Here is a 21,787-nt window from a genome sequence, read left to right on the forward strand (position 1 = left end):
AATCAGAGTCTTTTCCAGTGAGTCAGCTGTTTGCATCAGGTGGCCAAAATATTGGAGCTTCAGCATCAGTCCTTTCAATGAATATTCAGGACTGATTTCCTTTAGGATTGACGGTTTGGATATCCTTGCAGTCCAAAGGACTCTCAAGAGTCTTCTCCACACCACAGTTCAAAAGCATCAGTTCTTTGGCACTCAGCTTTCTTTATGGTCCAACTCTCACATCCATATATGACTACTGGAAAAACCATACCTTTGACTAGATGGACCTTTTTTGGTAAAGTAATGTCTCTGCTTTTTAATATGCTATCTAGGTTGGTCATAGCTTTTCTTCCAAGGAGTAAGCTTTTAATTTCATGGCTGCAGTCACCATCTGCAGTGATTTTGGAGCCAAAAAAAATAAAGTCTCTTACTGTTCCATTGTTTCCCCATTTATTTGCCATGAAGTGATGGAACTGGATGCCATGATCTTAGTTTTTTGATTGTTGAGTTTTAGGCCAACTTTTTCACTCTCCTCTTTCACTTTCATAAAGAGGCTTTTTAGTTCTTCTTCGCTTTTTGCCATAAGGGTGGTGTCATCTGCATATCTAAGGTTATTGATATTTCTCCCAGCAATCTTGATTCCAGCTTGTGCTTCATCCAGCCTGGCATTTCTCATGATGTACTCTGCATATGAGTTAAATAAGCAGGGTAACAATATACAGCCTTGACGTACTCCTTTCCCGATTTGGAACCAGTCTGTTGTTCCAAGTCCAGTTCTAACTGTTGCTTCTTGACGTGCATACAGATTTCTCAGGAGGCAGGTCAGATAGTCTGGTATTCCTATCTCTTTCAGAATTTTCCACAGTTTGTTGTGATCCACACAAAGGCTTTGGTGTAGTCAATAAAGCAAAACTAGATGTTTTTCTGGAACTCTCTGGCTTTTTCAATGATCCAGTGGATGTTGGCAATTTGATCTCTGGTTCCTTTGCCTTTTCTAAATCCAAAAACTTGATCTTGCCTGTTTAGAAATATTTAAAGTAACTTTTAATTCTTTTAAAAACTACAGATGCTTCCTTTAACTCCTTAACATTTATCTACTGAATGACCTTTAAGTATTTAAGCCAAATTCTACTAGCAACACATTCAATTACCTTGTGTAGCTATGATTTTGAGATTTCTTTTTTTTTGAAAACACAGTGGTAATACCTAATTTTAATTGAAATGTGGTAAAACCTAAAAACAGACATAATTTAAAATGCTAAGAAGCCAGAAAGTTGCATTTGAATCTATACTAGTGGTTGAAAGGTTGAGGTTATCTGGCTAAAGGGGAGCTTTTCATTCTCTGCTACCATTGATCTTGTGATATGTGCTTATATACAGGGTTCCAGGTGGTGCTAGTGGTAAAGAACCCACCTGCCAATGCAGGAGACATAAGAAAAGCAGGTTTGATCCCTGGGTCAGGAAGATCCCCTGGAGGACAGCATGGCAACCCACTCCAGTATTTTTGCCTGGAGAATCACATGGACAGAGGAACCTGGTGGGCTGCAGTCCAGAGGGTCTCAAAGAGTCAGACACAACTGAAGCGACTTAGCATGCATGCATGTGCTTATATAATCATTATGTCACATAGCGAAAGTGAAAGTTGCTCAGTCGTGTCCGACTCTTTGCGACTCCATGGACTGTCCATGGAGTTCTCCAGGCCAGAATACTGGAGTGGGTAGCCTTTCCCTTCTCCAGGGGATCTCCCCAACCCAGGGATCGAACCCAGGTCTCCCACATTGCAGGCGGATTCTTTACCAGTTGAGCCACCAGGGAAGCCCTACGTCACAGACGATCATCTCTATTCTAGGCAAAGAATAGAAAGGCAGCTATGGCTTTGTAAGAAAAGCCCCAAACCCAAATCACGAGCAAGCTTAGAAGTTAGAGTGATGGGGTCTGCCTTTCGCTTCTGGTTCTGCCACCGTGGAATGCTGGGCACGGCAACCGTCTCTCTGTGCCTGATTCTCACAGTCCATCCACACTTTTGTTATGAAAAATGATTATTTATTAAACTCTCTACCTTATTATTAATCTCCATTCTGGAAAATGTTAGTTAAATCTGAGTCTTTGGTGTAAAAAATAAAAAGGTGTGGAAAAAACACATACTCCCAGGGTTCATCAAATATAATTTCATTTACTTGTGGATACTAGTATTTTGCATTTTTACCTGATAATAGTTTATTAGCGTTGGTAGTAATAACTGAAATGGCAAAGACTTGCAGACTAACTTTTAGTTCATGAGATGCTCTTACTCATGAACTATCTGTGTTTCTATAGAATAAAACCATCCCACACAAAGCATCTCTTCTGCTTTCATCATTTGCTAGTGTTCTCCTCCTCAGCTGGTAGTGAAGAGGAACTTATTAAAGTCATAGGTGTTCAGTGAAAAAACATGAATTATAAACATCTAGTCATTATTTTTTTGTACATTTCTGGAGCTGTTTATTTTGTATAGTAGCCAATTCTTAAAATCGTCACATAAGTCTGTACTGTGAAAAATATGAGTTAGATAATGGATAATTAATCTTGACATAATCTCATGGCATTGCTTCATAAAACAAATACATATGTAAAAACCAAGTCACCAGGATGACACCGAGAATTTAACTGCCGTCCTGAGCTGTCTTATTGCATAGTCACTTAAACCCACACGAGAGAGGTTTACAATATGAGTCACTCAGGTTCCTCTACAGGAAGATGATTTTTCTCTTGCCTTGAGTCCATACTCAAGGCCATCTGATGGATTGCCACAAATCCTGTATCTATAAGCATGGTATCTAGGATATGTCTGAAGGAAATTGTATTAAAAAGAAAGAAAATTGAGTCACTGTTCTATCCTGATCAGAAAGGTCACTGTAGCCTGTCCTCCCAAAGGAGACACTATTCTCGAGAAGATTAAGATCATTTAAAGGAAACCAGGTCTGGCTCCCTGGCTTTCACCATCCAAACTCCAGAAATTCTCCTGTACGCTTTACAGTGGGATGGTGGGGGTTAAGAGACCTTCCGGCAGTTCCCACAGTTCTAGCAATTCAGGTTAGATTTGGGTTCCATCTCCTTGAGGTTTAATCCGCTCTTCTGTCTCCGTTGGTGTTACTGGGTCTTTTGTGTCTTCATGGGTGCCATCTTCTTCCCCAGACTATGAAAGAGGGGGACCCCACTCTGTTTTCCTCGCTGCTGCTGCTGCTGCTAAGGCGCTTCAGTCGTGTCCGACTCTGTGCGACCCCATAGACAGCAGCCCACCAGGCTCCCCCGTCCCTGGGATTCTCCAGGCAAGAACACTGGATGGGTTGCCATTTCCTTCTCCAATGCATGAAAGTGAAAAGTGAAAGTGAAGTCGCTCAGTCGTGTCCGACTCTTAGTGACCCCGTGGACCTCAGCCTACCAGGCTCCTCTGTCCATGGGATTTTCCAGGCTAGTCCTGGAAAATTCACACCAGCCCTTCTCAAGCTCTTCCTACCTCTGAACATTATATGTGAGCATTCCAGCCTTAAGAGATGTGTCTCTCGTGAGGAACCAGAATTGTCCCCAGCATACTCTGGAACTAAGTGAAAATTAACCTGCAGGCAGACGCTCCCTCTTGTCACACTTACTGTTCTGTATAGCCTTCTAGTAGAGCCCTTGTCACTTTGCCATATAACTTGAGAGCTTTCACATTTCTTCTCACCATCACCTACAAAAGAAAATGTATTTTCCATTGCAAACCAGCACACACACATGTGTGTGTGTATATATATATGATTAATACGGAGATATAGACATATATCCATGTGAGTTGCCTTACCTTGACTGCACGCTCTCTGATATTTTCCACTCTGTGTTATTCTGTTCTTCTTTCTTTGTTTGTTTATTTTTGTTTGCTCTGGGTCTTCATTGCTGTGTGTGGGCTTTCTCTGGTTGTAACCAGTGGGGGCTACTCTTCATCACAGTATACAGGCTTCTCACTGTGGTGGCTTCGCCTGTTGCAGAGCACAGGCTCTAGAGTGTGGGCTCTGCAGGTGTGGGGTACAGACTTCATTGCTCCTCTGCACATGGGATCTTCCCAGACCAGGGATCGAATCTGGGTCCCCTGCATTGGTCAGCAGATTCTTAACCACTGGACCACCAGGGAAGCCCCTATCTATTTATTCTGAGTGCTGATCAAGACCCATTAAACTGATTTCATGATTCTGTCTATTTGGGTCACACGTTGCTGTTGGAACCACACAGGTCTGGTTAAAGTGCCTGACACCCCCGGCCCCATCCCTGCTAGACTCTCACCTCCCTGTGGGCAGAAGGCGAAGCTTGTCCATTTCTCCTTTACATACTGAGCATCCACCTTGGTGCCTGGCAGGTAGCAGATGCTCAGGTTAATATTAGTTGCACCAAAGGACTCAGCCTTGTTTGTAAAATCTGTGAAACAGGTGCCCAGGCATACCTGGAGGTCAGTTGTGAGAGCAGAATGAGATCATATATTTAAAGCATAGAACACAGGGCCTAGTACCAACAGATGCTCAGTTAACACTTGCTTCTCTCTGACTTTCTAGAACTGGCTCTCCCTTTAACTGACCATCAGAACTGTGCTGCACTTTAAGTATAATGAGATGTTTGAATTCCGTTAGCCTAAGGCCTTCAGCCACTCGGGCATGCTGAGATTTTCCAAGATGCCATGAAGCCAGGGACAGATAGCCTTCAGGGAACGCAGTTTCTTCTGGGGTTTAGCACAGGCCAGGCTTTGGCTGGAAACAGGAACGGTCACAGGGGTGAGTTGGTTTTGCCACACCCTGTGCGTGTGTGCTCAGTCGCTTCAGTTGTGTCTGACTCTTTGTGACCCCATGGACTGTAGCCCCCCAGGCTCCTCTGTCCATTGAATTCTCCAGGCAAGAATATTGCAGTGGGTTGCTATTCCCTCCTTCAGGGGATTTTCCCAACCCAGGGATCAAACCCGCATCTCTTATGTCTCCTGCATTGACAGGTGGGTTCTTTAACACTAATGCCACCTGGGAATCCTTTGCCATACCCTAGTGGGACTCATTTCTCCATAAAGAGTGGGACGAGCTCATTATTAAATTGTACGTTACTTGGTCCATGAAGTGTAACCTCTTCATTTAATGTATTGTGAATTGATCATTCACATTTGAGTAATGTAATGAGCCTGCTCGCTGTTTTCTTCTAGGACAGAATGACTCTGAAGATAATGGAGCTTCGAAGTCTCGCAGAATGTGAAGTCTTTCCTCTTCTGGTTTAAATTGAAGAAGGTCAGTAGTGAGTTTCTTTTGCTACCAGCTGGTACTTCCCCATCTTCCCCGGTTCCTAACGAGCAGGCTGTCCTGAAGTTAGCAGGGCGGTTAGGAACGCCTTCGCTGCATCAGTATGGAAGTCAAGATTTTTTCAGATGTCTAGAAGTGAAATGCTTAGTGTGGAGAAGTTAGCAGCGCAGTTCTATGCCACCAGCTCCCTAATATAGAGCTTCTCTTTTGTTTCTTCGCAGTACTGCCCTCCCAGGTACCCCCCAACCAAGGCTCTGATGCAAAAGAAAATCAGATAATAAGTGACTCGGCTTGAAAAGTTAAGCTCCTCACCAAAAATGTCAAAAAGGACTCCGTTACCTTTGTTGTTTTCAAAATGAACAGAGTCAGCTTCCACAGGGCACCAGAGTGGTGGCACATTAGTTCTTATATGAAGAAAAAAAGGAGTTGGTGTCAGAAGCAGTCTTTTTCTGACTCATTTGCTCTCCATTTTTTGCTCCTGTTTGGCTGATTATGTTAACCTTCTGCTCAGTCTCCACGCCCTATCTAATTTTGCCACTTTCCACCTAAAATTAGATGCATGTCCAACCCTGTCACTGCTTTGAGCAGCCCCCTATCTGATTAAACCTAGCCCCCCTGCCTGGCTTCCGAGATTCTGTGGCCTGATACCCATCCCCATCCTCATCTCGCGATGCCCCTCCCTCACTTCTAGACCTGTTGGGTCCGTGTCTTTGCTCTTGGCTGTTCTCTCTGACATTATCTCCAGCCTCCTCCTCCCCTGACTGCATTGCAGGACGAACTCAGGGATCAGCCCCTCTGGGCAGCCTTCCAGGACCCCTACCCCCATAGTGGGCGGCAGGCCTCTCCATTATCCCGTGGCCCCTGCACACACACCTCCGTACCTACACTCACCACTTCATGTCCATTTAACAGTTTTACTTTTCTGTCTCTCCTGCTGGAGGGAGAGAATTTTAAGTCATCATTGCTGAAAATTCAGGGACTCTCCAGCGAGATCAGATTTCTGAAAGATGTACAAAAGCATAGAAAGATGAGTAACCAAAGGTGAACGTGAAGAGAGATTTAGGACAGCAGAAGCCTTGAATGAGCTTTGACTTGCAAAGATGCAGAAGCTGGTATTAATAGGAAAGACTTTTAAAACTATCTCTAGCCAAAAGAAGAGAGAATAGGGGCTAACAAGTGTCAGGCTGGAGAAACTGAGCATCAGCAGGCCACTATTTTTGTAGATATCACAGGGGGCATTTTAAAGAGCAAAAGGGGCTGGACCTCTCCAGCCCTGAGAAGTTGATTCTATAAAACAGGTCATTGATTCTATAAAAACAGATGTTGAAATTCTGCATGAGGTCCACACACATCCCAGGACGTGAGCTAGTAAGATAATTCTAGAGCTGGAAAGACAGCCTGCTGAAGAGTTATCAATAATTATTGCTTTTCACCTAAAATGTTGAAAGCAGCTTTTAAAGTTAGTGAATTTATTCCCAGGACGTGGCTTACTCTCTGGGATGATCTGATTCGTCAAGTGTGCGCCATCGTTAGTGATAATGCCCTGCACTCAAACAGCCCCTTTCATCTGTGGATCCCAAAGACTTTTGTAAGCATTCATTAGTTCTCACACATAACTCTGAATTCACCTGCACACTTGTGAAGTGGTTGTAAACAGTGTTACAACCCAGGCAAAGCCAGACCACTGTGATGGCGTCTCCTGGGGGTCCAGTTGTTGCTGGCGGCTGAGATACCCGAATGAACTCCAACCTCCTCCCGCCATTGATGTCCGATCTTCTGACATTCAACTATCAAATAAGGTACGAAATCTGCAAGAAATTTCTCGACTTCTAATCAGCATATGAGTTTGAGAATGGTGTCTCCTGTCTGGCTTTGTCTTGTGTTCTGTCCCCCTATACAAACTCACACACAAAGGCAGAGCTGTCTGGAAGGTTCTGGGACAAGATTGACCATTTTACTTGACAAGATTGACCACTTTACTGTTGGCTTACCATCCACCCCGCCCCCCACTCCATGGCCCACCATTCCAGCTCCGGTTAACACTTAACACCATTTAACTAGTAACAGGGAATTCCTCTGGGGTTGGAGATGAAGGGAAAAGCTTACCTCCCACCCCCTGTGGTTCTGACTTTGACACATTTTAACAGTTAAAAGCTAAAGAAAACCTGATGCCTTCATTTCCTCTCCATCTGTCCCTTCTTAACCCCCTACAGTCTAGCTTGCATCCTCTCCCATCCTCTGAAGTCACTTTTTTAAAAGTCTTCAATGACCTCCTCGTGGAATTCCACAAGGCATTTCTGGGGGTCGTTCCACTTGACCTCCCTGGTAATGCTACCCACCCTGCCCTCCTCTGAAGTCTCTTTTCTCTTGACCTCTGTGGCCCTGGGATCCCCACTTTACTTTCCCCTCTCTGGCCATTTCTCTTTCCTGTTCGGAGGATATCTGTCATTCCTGTGGTCCCTGAGCATCTCTGAACCTCCTGTAGAATAACCCTTATCTCCCATGGGATAGAGATAGTTTCCCAGACTGGAAAACCCAGAGACCATGTTCTTTCCTCTCTTCCTCTGGTTTTCTATATCCAGTGGCTCCCGGAGGTCCTACTTTTCCTCTGAAGTAGCTCTTAGCACTCACTGCCTTCTTGGTTGGGCCCCAGCACCCGGACCACGGTCGCCCAGACTCTTTTGATCCTGTGCATTAACAAGATATGTTTGTACAATTCCAGTTTTTGATGGTTTCCATATTATGTGCTGGATTGGGTAGCGTAAAGAGTATAATTTTATCTTCTCACAGTTCTTGAGGCCAGAAGTCCAAGATTAAGGTGCCATCAGGGTTGGTTTCTGATGAAACTCTTCTGTCTTGTAGACGGCCACTTCCCTGTGTCCTCACGTGGCCTCTGTGTTTGCGGAGAGAGACAGAGAAGCCAAGAATGACAGAGAGAGGAGAGAGAGGGCAGAGAGGAGAGAGAAGGGCCTGGTGTCTCTTCTTTCTTCTATCAAAATCAGGGTGAACACTTATGACCCTATTAATCTTTATTACCTCCTTAAGGCCCCATCTCCAACTACAAGTCACATTGGAGCTTAGGACCTCACCATACAAATTTGGGGGTGATGCACAAGTCAGTCTGTAGTGTATATATTTTCTGTTAAACTGGTATGTTCATTTAAAATATATAAAATACACTCAAAACAAGATGAGAATTTAAAAAGCAAGTACAAATACAGACTCTGCTGTTTTCTCCCCATATCCCAGGGCATCACCTCAGTGTACCTGGGGTACACTCCCCCTGTTCAAAACCGCGGACCTGGGCAATGCCTGCAGTGTCCTGATGGCTCAGTCCACGCCAGGCTTTCACACCGTCTTCCCATTGGGCTCAGCCTCTGCATCAGCCTTTGTGAAACACTGGTTCCTTCTTCCCCCCTCCCTCTGAGAGCACTGGTGCCCTGGGTTGCCCAGGAGAGGCCAGGCCACTGCCAGCTTGAACCTCAGGGTCCTCCCCGTCCCATCACGTCATCTGCTTCAAGCCGTGGTTCCTCTCAGCGCCTCCCTTGGAACGCGTTTCCTCCTCCTCTGCAGGCCCAGGACCTCCGGCTCACATCCTCGCCATGCTCTCCGTTCACTCCCACCTGTTCGTCTCTCCCTCCCTGAAGCTCCATCCCATCCTCTGGTTCAGGGGCCCCTGCGGCTCAGCAGTGTTACTTCCCCATTCACGGGCGCCATCTTTCCTCCTCGAATGGATTACAGGCTCCAAGAGCTCTTGGAGGCTTCTTCTTGCAGGCTGCTGCTTCATTTTATGTCCTCCACTGAGCACAGCCTCTGAGCTCATCCTCTGTCGCTGCAGTGCTTCTCTGTCCCCCTTCCAGGGGTGGTGGTTGGGCAGAGACCACCGTGGAGGCCTTGGAAGCAGTGACACCATCTGACTTAGTGATTGCGGGTGTGCTTGTGGCCCAGATGTGTTTGGGGCAGACAGCTTAACACGATTGAGTTCCTAAACCTACTCCAGCTCAGCTTCTTGCCAATGGTATTTCCCAGAACTTGGTAATATAGTCTCCTAAAAATTTAATAGAAGAAAAGTTGGCTGCTTATTGAAAAGCAGACTCCTGACTGCCGACTCAGATTACCTTAAATTAATGTTGACGAATGCAAGATTTATTACGAAAGCATCCCTCTGTTTAGTGCCCAGTGGGGTTCAGGACGTGCGTGTAAATCATTCAGATAACAATTTTCCTGGGTTGAGCACTTGGCATTCGCCTACCACAAGTCACCTATAAATAGTGCACCTATTCACAGATGGCAGAGCTGGGATGCTGGCAATGAATACTCAAGAAAAGAATGGCTTTGAACTCTGAAAAGGCAGCAAGCCTGGAGCTATTTCCAGATCTCGAATTCCCCTTTAAAACTCACCAGCTCATGCTGACCTGAGAATTTCAAACCAGTGCACTAAAGTGAAGATACCAACTCACTTCCTGAACTTTATCTTTATGGCCCCGTGGCTGCAATCCAGTTTTCAGACATGTATTTGGGGACCATGCCATTACTAGGATGAACAGCCTTGGAGACCTGTTAGCTGAAACTCACTCTTCTCTGTGCCATGAATATGTGCTGGGCTGCAAACTGGTTTCCTGATCCCCTTTTGGGTATGATTGCTGTGCAAATTGAATTGTTTAAGGTTTAAACTATGCATTTTTTCCCCCCTCATCTGCAAGATGAACTTGGCAGACTCAGTGTGTGTCATAATTGTGTTCAGAGTCCACAAGTCATTGCACTGTATGTGTTTCAAGTGTGAGGTTGTTCAGGGTCCTGAACCAGGATTATCTCTCCAGCCTCTTTGAGTGATAGTTGGTTGCCAAGGATACTAACTGGCGCTGTGGGTGACACCCAGTTAATCTGCAGAGAGCATGCAGGTAACCTTCAGACCACGTTGCTCAGATTAAAGTGTAGTTGTGGCTATCCTCTAACGGTTCATTGTTGGATTTTCCTCTTGGTTTCTTTTTCCTTTTGCATAAGAGCTACCTGTGTCTCTGATGTGGAAAGCAAAGGTCTGAGTTGGAGAGAGAGACGGACCTGGGAGAGGCCAGTGCTGGCCACAGAAATGCCTGCTACATGAATATTTCTTTGAGATTTTTGAGCCTTTCCTTTTCACAAGAGACCCACAGAGAGGGATTTCCCTGACGATCCAGTTGTTAGGACTTTGCTCTTCCGTGACTGAGAGCTCCGGGTTCAATCCTAGGTTGGGGAACTAAGATCCTGCATACTGTGCGGTGAGGCCAAAAACATTTTTTTTCTTTCAAATAAAAAGTTAAAAATAAAAAGAGAGACCTGCAGAGAAAGAAGAAGGGCACGGGAAGGGAGAGAGGAAGGGAAAGATCAAGAAAAGAAGAAAGGAAAAGAAGGGAGAGAGAAAGCAGTCTCCCCGTGGGTCCCGTGTGGTTTTGGGAACCCGCCTCTCTGAGCAGAGTTTAACTCGGGACACAGCCTCCCCTCGCAGCCTCCCTCCACTGTGGCTGCTGGCAGGGGCTGCGGGGACATCATAGATGGCACTGGGGAGGGATGCGAGGGCCGGCTTTCTCCCTACCCCGGGCCCTGGGCTGAGGCCCGTGTGGGGAATACCCACGTGGGTTGCCAAGGCAAGCATTTTCATGGCCTGAGTCACGCAGATGAGAGTTTCAGTCTGTGAACACAGACCAGGCGAATAAAGAACCAAACGCCAATCCCAGGAGGCAAGGAAATGCTCATTAAGTGCCATTATGCACACTCGGGGGAATTGTCCCTGCCGTTCTTCTGTGGCTCTGTTCTGGGCAAGGGCAACGCACACTTCTAACATCTTGTTGAGCATCAGGTCCCCTCACTGCTTTCTTTCAACACGACTTTGAAGCCGGACGGTGCAAACCAGGACGGAGTTTGGAAAGTCTGTGTTCATCGCTGGGGTTTAATTAAAATACACTGAGCCTTGAAAAAACTTGTGGTTTGGAGTAATGGAAACTTTAGGGAATCAGAAACAGAGACTGATCCATGGAAGAAAGGTCTGATTTTCTCCCCAAGCCTTGGGTTTCTTGCCATCCATTTCCTCCCAGACTTGTAGTTGACGCCTTCTTAAACATATGAATTATTTTTCTTTCTTTTTTTTTTTAAAAAAAAAAACATGTGAATAGTTTTTTTTTAATTTATTTTTAAATTGGAGTATAATTGCTTTACTTGTGTGCGTGCTAAGTCACTTTAGTCATGTCTGACTTTTGCGACCCTATGGACCATAGCCCAGCGGGCTCCTCTGTCCATGGGATTCTCCAGGCAAGAATACTGGAGTGGTCGCCACGCCCTCCTCCAGGGATCTTTCCAGCCCAGGGATGGAACCCGAGTTTCATGTCTCCTGCATTGGCGGGTGGGTTCTTCACCACTAACTCCAACTGGGAGGCCCCATAATTGCTTTACAATGTTGTGCTTGTTTCTGCTGTTCAACAGTGTGAATCAGCCATACGAATACAGTGTATCCCCTTCCTCTCGATGAATTATTCTTCTAGCAAGAGACTAACCAATTGTATTATCACAAGTAATCACTTATGCAGAAGAATTATCCAAATATTCATACTATTTCACATTCCCCTTCTGTTGGATTGATTTATAAATATATATTTATCATGTACCTATCATGTGCAGAGCAAGAGAAGAGGTGGAAGGGGTACAATTCTGAGCAACGCTGGGCCAGCCTGGCCTCTTTCCTCATGGAGCTCCTTAAAGCTTTTGGTGCCTCTTGGTCTTCCTATGTTAAGAGCATAGCATTTAGCTTGGTCTTGAGAAGTGCACTTGACATTCACAAAGTGTCAAGTAGTTAAGAAAAAGAAATGACTTTGAATACAGACCTTGTCACCAACATACAGTTGTATATAACTGAATATATGTCTCTAATAGTGATGACGTAGCAGTATTCTTCAAAGCACGATTTATACACGTTTCTCCCGCATGTCAAACTTCATTTCAGCAGCTCTGTAAATCCATCAGAGGGGCTTTCCATGGCTGTTGCTGAGAGGCAGGTCTTCACTGACCTCAGACTCTTGAGAACAGTGTTTCTCAAAGTAATTTTTTGTATCCAAGTCACGTGGATGTGTTTGTTAAAATTCAGATTCTTTAGCCTCACTCCAGATCCATAGAATTAGACTCCCAGGAGTTCAGGATCAGAAAGATGCGTTTCTTTCTTTCTTTTTTAATTTTAGTTTTTTTTTTAACACCAAAAACATTTTGCATTGGGGTATAGCTAATTACGGAGAAAGCAGTGGCAACCCACTCCAGTATTCTTGCCTGGAGAATCCCGGGGACGGGGGAGCCTGGTGGGCTGCCGTCTATGGGGTCGCACAGAGTCGGACACAACTAAAGTGACTTAGCAGCAGCAGCAGTAGCAGCATAGCTAATTAACAATGTTATAGTTTCAAGTGAACAGGGAAGGGACTCAGCCATACATATACATGTATCCATTTTCCCATAAACCTCTGCTCCCATCCAGGTGGCACATAACATTGAGCAGAGTTCCATGTGCTATACAATAGGTCTTTGTTGGTTATCCATTTTAAATATATCAGTGTGTACATGACCTTCCCAAACTCCCTATCTATGCCTTCCCCCTGGCAACCATTAAGTTCGTTCTCTAAGTCTGTGAGTTTTAGAAAGATCATTTCTAACAGGCACTCCCCAGTCGTTTTTGTGCAAAGTTAAAATTTAAGAACATTATTTTCCTAACATTCTTGTCAAAATCAACGTAAAAACAATCAGTAGATTGGTCAAACCAAAGAAACTCGAGCCAATATTTGGGGGTGGGGAGCTGATATTAGGCAGGTCTATGATAAGTTTATTTAGCATCATATAGCCCCTTCCCCCAAAGCAATAAATAATAAAATGATACTCCTTACATTTAGCTGGCTATGCCTATGACTGTAGTCAAGTCATTTGATGTCTTACTTTCCTCATCTGCAAAATGAGAAGCTGGTCTTCATGATCTTTAAGCACATTTTTGTTCTTCCTTTTTATTAATATCAACAAACTAAGTAGGTACCTGAAGCTGAAACTCCAATACTTTGGCCACCTGATGTAAAGAAATGATTCATTGGAAAAAACTGATGCTGGGAAAGATTGCAGGCAGGAGGAGAAGGGGACGACAGAGGATGAGATGGCTGGATGGCATCACTGACTCAATGGACATGAGTTTGAGTGAACTCTGGTAGTTGATGATGGACAAGAAGGCCTGGTGTGCTGCAGTCCATGGGGTCACAAAGAGTCGGACATGACTGAGTGACTGAACAACAAAATAGGTACCTGCAGTGGCGGCTAGTACTTTTACCCTTTCCTGTCCATGCAGCCCTCCCATGTATGATGCAAACACTGGTCACCAGGAGATTAAAGGCGGAGACAAAGAAGAAAAAGATTAGCACAGCAGAAACAGGTCAAGTAAATTATATGTTCAGACTCTAATTTTAATTGTTTTCTCTTGTCTTCCTTCTTCTACTGAATAATATTCTTTTTTCTTCTGTTATATGGTGATTGAATTCATCATCTTTAAGTCATTCATCCCCTTATGTAACACTTAAGGAGCATCCAGTATATTCCAGGACAAGGCTGTATGTTGAGCATGTGGACATGAACAGTCTGACCTCATATGGTTTTCCCTCTACTAAAATCGGTACACTTGAACCCAAATAGTTCATTGACACCTTTTCAATCCTAAGTTCCTTCTCCTGAAAGGATAATGTAGAAAAATTGTTAAAAATGGCCCCCAAACAAAAAAAGGCAAGGGTTTTTTTTTTTTTTTGAGCTATATCTAACTGCTTACATTTGAAACCTAAATTTTTGAAAGACCAACCCTCTGCAGTCATATATTACTACTGTCCATGTGAGTAAACAAACAAAACCCATGGTTGTGTCATTGTATGTGCTGTCCCATCATCTGTAATGATGTTCCCTGGGAAGAAGGGGAGACAGATGGGTTCTTGAAGGTTTTTGAATCTTTCATGACAGAGGTGCTCATGTTCATTTTATATTAATAACACCTCCTATATACCAGATAATAACTGTATGCTGATTTGTTTTCTATATTTGTTAACTTTCAGAGAATGGCAATAAATCTTTAAGGATGATAGATGAAGAACCTTCCTTTCAAAAGAATATTTCCAACTAATTTCCGCCTAATTTTATTGGAAGGCTTTTAATGATAAAATTCATGAAAGGGTCACTGAAGTGAAAGTCACTCAGTCATGTCCGACTCTTTTCAACCCCATGGTCTGTAGCCTGCCAGGCTCCTCTGTCCATGCAATTCTACAGGCAAGAATTCGGGAGTGGGTCATTGGATTTCAGAAATTCTCCTCACTCCATAGGTATGATTTAAATGTTTAAATTAAGAGTTAGTCACTTAGTTATATCTGACTCTTTGCAACCCCATGGACTGTAGCCCACCAGGCTCCTCCATCCATGGGATTTTCCAGGCAGGAATACTGGAGTGGGTAGTCCTTTCCTTCTCCAGAAGATCTTCTGAACCCAGGGATCAGACCTGTGTCATCTGTATTACAGGTGGATTCTTTATCATCTGAGCCCCTAGGGAAGCCCTTCAACTAAGAGGGTACCTGGATTTATGAGCTTCTACCTACATCTTGGATTTAAGGGGAAAAACAGTATTTGCATTTATCTTTGTGATCTATTTTATATTCAGGAGAGGACTCTGTCATGAGGTTGCTTTCCTCAACTGTTGGCTATTTCACGCAATTTGAAGAGATTTCAAAAAAATGTATCTTATTCAAGTAGAGTTGGTTGACAGTATTGTATTATGAACAGATTTTTAATTAAGGTTTATAGGTGAGTCACCATAAAAATGATGCAAATTTTCTCCCCCGGCTCCTGCCCCTGGAGAAGCCATCGAAGGATGCTTCCCTTGTCTTGTGTGAAGAGGCCACGAGTGTCGTAAGGCCCTCTCCCCTGACCTCAGGTCTGAGAGGGGCCTTCTCTGCCGTTCCTCATCCTCAGTTTGGAAAGATCCTTCTTGACTTCCCCATCACTGAGATGCTCACCTGTCTTTATTGTTCTTTTTAAAGCAGGCAAGATTTATTAAGCAACCAGCCTGCAGCCCATCCTCGAGACATGAGAGCAGATGAAGCCCAGTAGGACTGGTCTCATCTGGCTTTTTTTTAATATATAATTTTATGTATTACTTTCTTTCATTTTTGGTTGTCCTGGGCCTTTGTTGCTGTGTGGGCTTTTTCTCTAGTTGCAGCGTGTGGGCTTCTCATTGTGGTGACTTCCCTTGTTGGGGAGCGCGGGCTCCAGGGCACACAGGCTTCAGTGGGCTTAGTGGTTGCAGCTCACGGGCTCTAGAACACAGGCTCATCACACCGTTGTGATACACACGGCTTAACTGCCCCACCGCATGTGGGATCTTCCCGGATCAGGGATTAAACCCGTGTCTCCTGCATTGGCAAGTGGATCCTTTACCACTGAGCCATCAGAGAAGCGCCCTGTTCTCATCTGTCCTGAGGACTAAATGAAAATAACCGGAACAATCGTTTTGGCTTCTTTGCATCAAGTCGCACCCCAAGACCTTGCAGGGAGAGTTTGAGGTGTGCTAAACTGCACGTCCTAAAGGAGATCAGTCCTGGGTGTTCACTGGAAGGACTGATGTTGAAGCTGAAACTCCAGTACTTTTGCCGCCTGATTCGAACAGCTGACTCATTTGAAAAGACCCTGTTGCTGGGAAAGATTGAGGGCAGGAGGAGAAGGGGACGACAGAGGATGAGATGGTTGGATGGCATCACCGACTTAATGGACATGGGTTTGGGTAGACTCCAGGAGTTGGTGATGGACAGGGAGGCCTGGGGTGCTGCGGTTCATGGGGTCGCAAAGAGTCGGACACGACTGAACTGAACTGAACTGCAACCGCCCGTGTGACTGCGAGACGGAGGGGCAAGTCTCCTGTAGCATTTTCCCCAGAAGGTCGGCAGAAACCTGAACTCATGGCAGCTTTAGGAGACAAGCTGATGTGTCTTGGAGGACGAAATGGCACAGCTTTCAGCCTCTCTGGGCCCCAAGATGCTGGGTGGGCGGCACCCGGGCCCACGGTGCTCCCGGTGCCCAACATCACAGCTGTTCCCTGTCCCTGACTTCAGGCCTTTCAGAAAGCTTTCTGTGAAATGGGAATCCTGAGTGGTCTTTTCTGATGCTTTCTTCCTTTGTGGTAAAGAGCTCATTTCATGGACTTGAGGGAGCTTTTCCCAAAGGGACTAAAACTGGACTGCTGGAGAGAGGACCAACACGCGTGTGCGGCAGACAGGTGAGCACTCAGGTTCTGGAAGACACAGAGAAGCTCAGGGCCCCCAGCTCCCTGCCCTCTCAAAACCTGGGGTGGGCCAACTTCTTTCTACATTGAAAAGTCACCTCCTGGTCTTCCCCCGTAGCACAGGTGATAGTACAGTGCAGGGGACACAAGTTCGATCTCTGGTCTGGGAAGATCCAGCCCCCCCATGCCACAGAGCAGCTAAGCCCGTGCACCCCAACTCCTGAGCCTGGACTCCCTAGACAAGCTCCACAACAAGCATCGCTGCGGGTGCCAGTACCCTTCTGGCACCCCACCTGCCCCGGGACTGCAGCCCCACCGCAGCGTCACCCAGCTCTGCCACATTTCCTTGTCAGGGAGTCAGTGTGTTGTGCCAACAGGTTTGTGTCTGGAAGCCTTCAGTCTCTTGATTGTGACAAGTTCTTTTCTTTTTAAAATTTTGTGCATTTATTTATACTGAAGTATTGTTGATTCACAATCCTGTGTTAGTTTCAGGTGTCCAGCACCATGATTCAGCTATCCATTTACATGTGTATGAACCTGTAGTTTCTCTATGCTTTTCCATTATAGTTTATTGTTAGTCGCTCAGTCGTGCCTGACTCTTTGTGACCCCATGGACTGTAGACCACCAGGCTTCTCTGTCCATGGGATTCTCCAGACAAGAATACTGGAGTGGGTTGCCATTTCCTTCTCCAGGGGATCTTCCCAACCCAGGGATTGAACCCAGGTCTCCGGCACTGCAGGAAGAGTCTTTACTATCTGAGCCATCAGGGAAGCCCATTATAGTTTATTACAAGATAGAAAATATAATCCCCTGTGGTAGACAATAAATCCTTGTTGTTTATCTATTTTATGTGCATTTATTAATCCCTACACCTAATCTATCCTTCCTCTTCTTCCTGTTCGGTAACCATCAGTTTCTTTTCTCTATCTGTGAGTCTGTTTCTGGGTTGTAAATAAGTTTATTTGTGTCATTTAAAAAAATATGTTTTTATTTATGTATTTGGCTACATCTGGTCTTGGTTGCTGCATGTGGGATTTTTAGCTGTGGCATGTGGAATCTAGTTCCCTGGTCAGGGACCAAATCCTGGTCCCCTGCATTGAGAGCTCAGAGTCGGAGCCACTGGACCCCTAGGGAAATCCCTGTATCCTTTTCAAAGATTTCACAATTAAGTAATTTTATATGATATTTGTCTTTCTCTCTCTGACGTACTCCACCTAGTATGATAATCTCTAGGTCCATTCATGTTGCTGCAAATGGCATTATTTCATTCTTTTTTTAAATAGCTGAGTAGTATTCTATTGTGTATGTATATCACAACTTCTTTATCCATTCTTCTGTTGATGGACACTTAGGTTATTTCCATGGAGTGTAACAAGTTCTTATATTCAGCTAACCTAGAAATTGTGAAAAATTCTTAAAGAGATGGGAATACCAGACCACCTTACTTTCTTCCTGAGAAATCTGCATGCAGGTCAAGAAGCAACAATTAGAACTGGACATGGAACAACAGACCAGTCCCAAATTGGGAAAGGAGCACATCAAGGCTGCATGTTGTCACCCTGCTTATTTAACTTATATGCAGAGTACATCATGAGAAATGCTGGGCTGGATGAAGCACAAGCTGGAATCAAGATTGCCAGGAGAAGTATCAGTAACCTCAGATATGCAGGTGACACCACCCTTATGGCAGAAAGTGAAGAAGAACTAAAGAGCCTCTTGATGAAAGTGAAAGAGGAGAGTGAAAAACTTGACTTAAAACTCAACATTCAGAAAACTAAGGTCATGGCATCCAGTCCCATCACTTCATGTGAAATAGATGGGGAAACAATGGAAACAGTGAGAGACTCTATTTTCTTGGGCTCCAAAATCAGTGCAGATGGTGACTGCAGCCATGAAATTCTTGCTCCTTGGAAGAAAAGCTATGCCCAACCTAGACAGCATATTAAAAAACAGAGATGTTATTTTACCAACAAAGGTCCATCTAGTTAAAGCTATGGTTTTTCCAGTAGTCATGTATGGATGTGAGAGTTAGCCATAAAGAAAGCTGAGCCCTGAAGAATCGATGCTTTTGAACTGTGGTGTTGGAGAAGACTCTTGAGAGTCCCTTGGACTGCAAGGAGATCCTAAAGGAAATCAATTATTCATTGGAAGGACTGATGCTGAAGCTGAAACTCCAATACTTTGGGCACCTGATGCGAAGAACCAACTCATTGGAAAAGACCCTGATGCTGGGAAAGATTGAAGGTGGGAGGAGAAGGGGATGACAGAGGATGAGATGGTTGGATGGCATCACCGATATGATGGACATGAGTTTGAGTAAACTCCGGGAATTGGTGATGGCCAGGGAAGCCTGGTGTGTTGCAGTCCATGGGGTCGCAAAGAGTTGGACACGACTGAGCGACTGAACTGACTGACCTAATTAAAACAAGCAAAGTCTGGAGCTGAGCTCAACTAGGTGGCGTGATTTGAGTGATCAACTTGAGCAGACCTTGCCTGAAGGCAAATATTACCTAGTCAAATTATTAGACCTAAAAAGCAATTCCGATTTTAATAAAGTTTATATCCCATTTCATGCTACAAGCTGACTCACTGGAAAAGAGTCTGATGCTGGGAAGGATTGGGGGCAGGAGGAGAAGGGGACAACAGAGAATGAGATGGCTGGATGGCATCACCGACTCTGTGGACATGAGTTTGAGTGAACTCCGGGATTTGGTGATGGACAGGGAGGCCTGGCGTGCTGTGATTCATGGGGTTGCAAAGAGTCGGACACGACTGAGCGACTGAACTGAACTGAATATCCCATTTAACACAAAGATGAAATGTACTAGGAGTGATAGCTCTAAATTTCAGTGTCAGGAGTCTGAGAAATGTTTGTTTTAATGATATTTTTATTACAATTGCATAAATACAGAAAAATGCACCGAACATATGTGACAGTTTTGTGGGTTTACTCAAATAAACACACCTGTGTAAACACACCTCTTTAAGAAACAGAACATAACTATAATTTCCCTCCCTGCTGCCCTCCCCCCACCTCCCCACCCCCGACATAGTCGCCACAAGTGACCGCTAGCCAGCCAGTGCGGGAGACACAGGTTCAATCCCTGGGTCAGGAAGATCCCTTCGAGGAGGAAATGGCAGCTCACTCTAGCATTCTTGCCTGGAGAATCTGGTGGACTACAGTTCATGGGGTTACACAGAGTCGGACATGGCTGAGTGACTGAGCCATACACACACATTTGTGAACTTTATATAAATGGAACCACATAGTACCTAATCATTTATTTCTGCTGTCTTTCTCATAATGGTGTGCTTGTAAGATTCTTGTAGAAATTGATTCCCTTACTGTGCTGTATAGTCATAATTATAGTAATCCTATAATATGAATATGCTAAACTTGATGTAGCCTTTCTTCTGTTGAGGGACGTTTGAGTTGTTTGTCCTTTGGGCTGTTTCAAATAATGATTCCAGAAACGTTTGTACACCAGTGGTGCTCACATTCAAGTGCACTTCCATTGAGTGTGTACCCTGGGGGAGAATTCTTGGGTCACGGCATCTGTTCAGTTTTTGTGGTTACTGTCAAAAAGTTTTTCCAAAATGTCTATATGAATTTACGCTCCCACAGGCAATTTATGAGATTCATACATATCCTTGTTAACATGATGTTGTCGTCTTTTTTGTTTTAGCCATTTGGAGGGTACATGGTGGGGTCTGTTTGTGGTCTTATATATTATTTTATTATTATTATTATTTCCCTGATGACTGAGGTGTAACGGCTTTTCTAAATGTTTATTAGCTTTTGGAACATCTTCTTTCATATAGTAACACTTCAGTCTTTTGCCTATTTTTAAATTGCAATGAGGGTTTTTTTGAATTGATTCCTCAGATTTTTTCTGGGTACCAGACCTTTATGGGGTCCATTATCACAGATACCTTCTCTTTGACTGTTTTGGCAGTCAAAATGATGGTTGGGAAACACCTCAAAGGGAAGAGGATTTCAAACGCTGGGCTCCTCTCTCCAGAATCCCCTTTTCTCAGGGATTTTGGTTTAAGAATTCAGGGTCTGAGCAGCTCTTTGATGACTCCCAAGCATATGAGTGTGTGTGCATGAAGTTTCATTTGGATTTCCTGCTAGCTTTTTTTTTTTTTTGCATCAGAAGTGCTGGTCTAGTATAAGCCGTTCCTTTATATTCAGAAGCCTAAGTCAAGGATGAGACTGTTGATTTGGGGGCAGTTCCGAGGGAAACTGTAGAATGAGAAGCATGTCTGGTGTCCTGAGGGCTGGCCCCAAGCACTGAGCAGAGACAGCCTTTCCTGGGCTGAGGTGGGGTGAGCTGGGATGAAGGGAGGATGAGCAGTGCTGGGTGGGGTTCTGCCCTCAGACCCTTGGGCCATGTCCCTGGAGACAGGGATAAGAGCTTGGGGATCTCAAAGTGTGTCCCTCCAGTTCAGCCCACAGAAACTTTTGGAAGCCCCCTGCCAGTGAGTGGAACAGTGAACCAAAAATAAATGAAGGCCAGTGCTAGACTGACAGTCAGAGGTCAGCTCTTCAGTCCCATGCGCCCCAGAGGCTCCAAGCGCAGTGGGGGGTGAGGGGGGAACCTTCCCAAACCTGTCTGTTCCTCTTGTATCTACAAGGCTTAGAGCCAGGCTGAAAACAGCCCCAGAGACAGGAGGAGGTTTCCCAGTTGAGAGACGGAGGACACAGCCTGTGGAGTCCTAACAACGCGGGCCCAGGGTGGGACAGGGGATGGCAGCATTTGCAACAAAGACCAAGGTCCCCGCCTAGGTCCAGGCAAGAGGGACCTGAGGAAGACTGGGGCCAGTGTGCCCTACCCAGGCGGGCTCTGACCTGCTTCTCACCTGGCCCGACCCATGCCCAGCCTCCTCCAGAGAGAAGAAAAAAGGGATCGGGGAACTGGGGAAAACCCTGAAACAGACAAAATATGTGAAGGTTTTTTAAACTGGAAGGGCCTACATTTCTTGGGAGGGGTGAGATTTCCTTTTCCATGACTGTTCTGGATTGAATCACGTCTCCTCAAAAGATATGTTGAAGGGCTGGTACCTATGAATGTGCCCTTATTGGAAAGAGAGTCTTTGCAGAGGTAGTCAAGCCGAGATGAGGTCATTAGAGGCGGCCCTAATCCAATATGACTGGTGTCTCCTTGAGAAGAGGAGAAGAGGGGGATTCTCTGGTGGTCCGGGGGTTGGGACTCGGTG

At 45.0% G+C, this 21,787-nt stretch overlaps 1 protein-coding gene across 5 annotated transcripts in view; it reads left to right on the top strand.

Annotated features, from left to right (window-relative positions):
• The window catches only part of SCAF8 (SR-related CTD associated factor 8), a 215,572-nt gene that overhangs the window by 186,967 nt on the left and 6,818 nt on the right, over positions 1-21,787 (top strand). For 2 of the 5 annotated variants that reach the window (XM_088840843.1, XM_088840848.1), the window contains exon 21: positions 5,171-5,252. The gene's annotated coding sequence lies outside the window, so the exon portion shown is untranslated. Of the gene's footprint in view, positions 1-5,170; positions 5,253-5,485; positions 7,064-21,787 lie in introns of all 5 variants that reach the window. The other 3 variants (XM_088840844.1, XM_088840842.1, XM_088840845.1) reach the window with 3 other exon arrangements.

Source organism: Moschus berezovskii, chromosome 10 (assembly GCF_049115385.1).
Source record: "Moschus berezovskii isolate FMDL1 chromosome 10, NW_MosBer_1.0, whole genome shotgun sequence".
Classification (NCBI taxonomy): Eukaryota; Metazoa; Chordata; class Mammalia; order Artiodactyla; family Moschidae; genus Moschus; species Moschus berezovskii.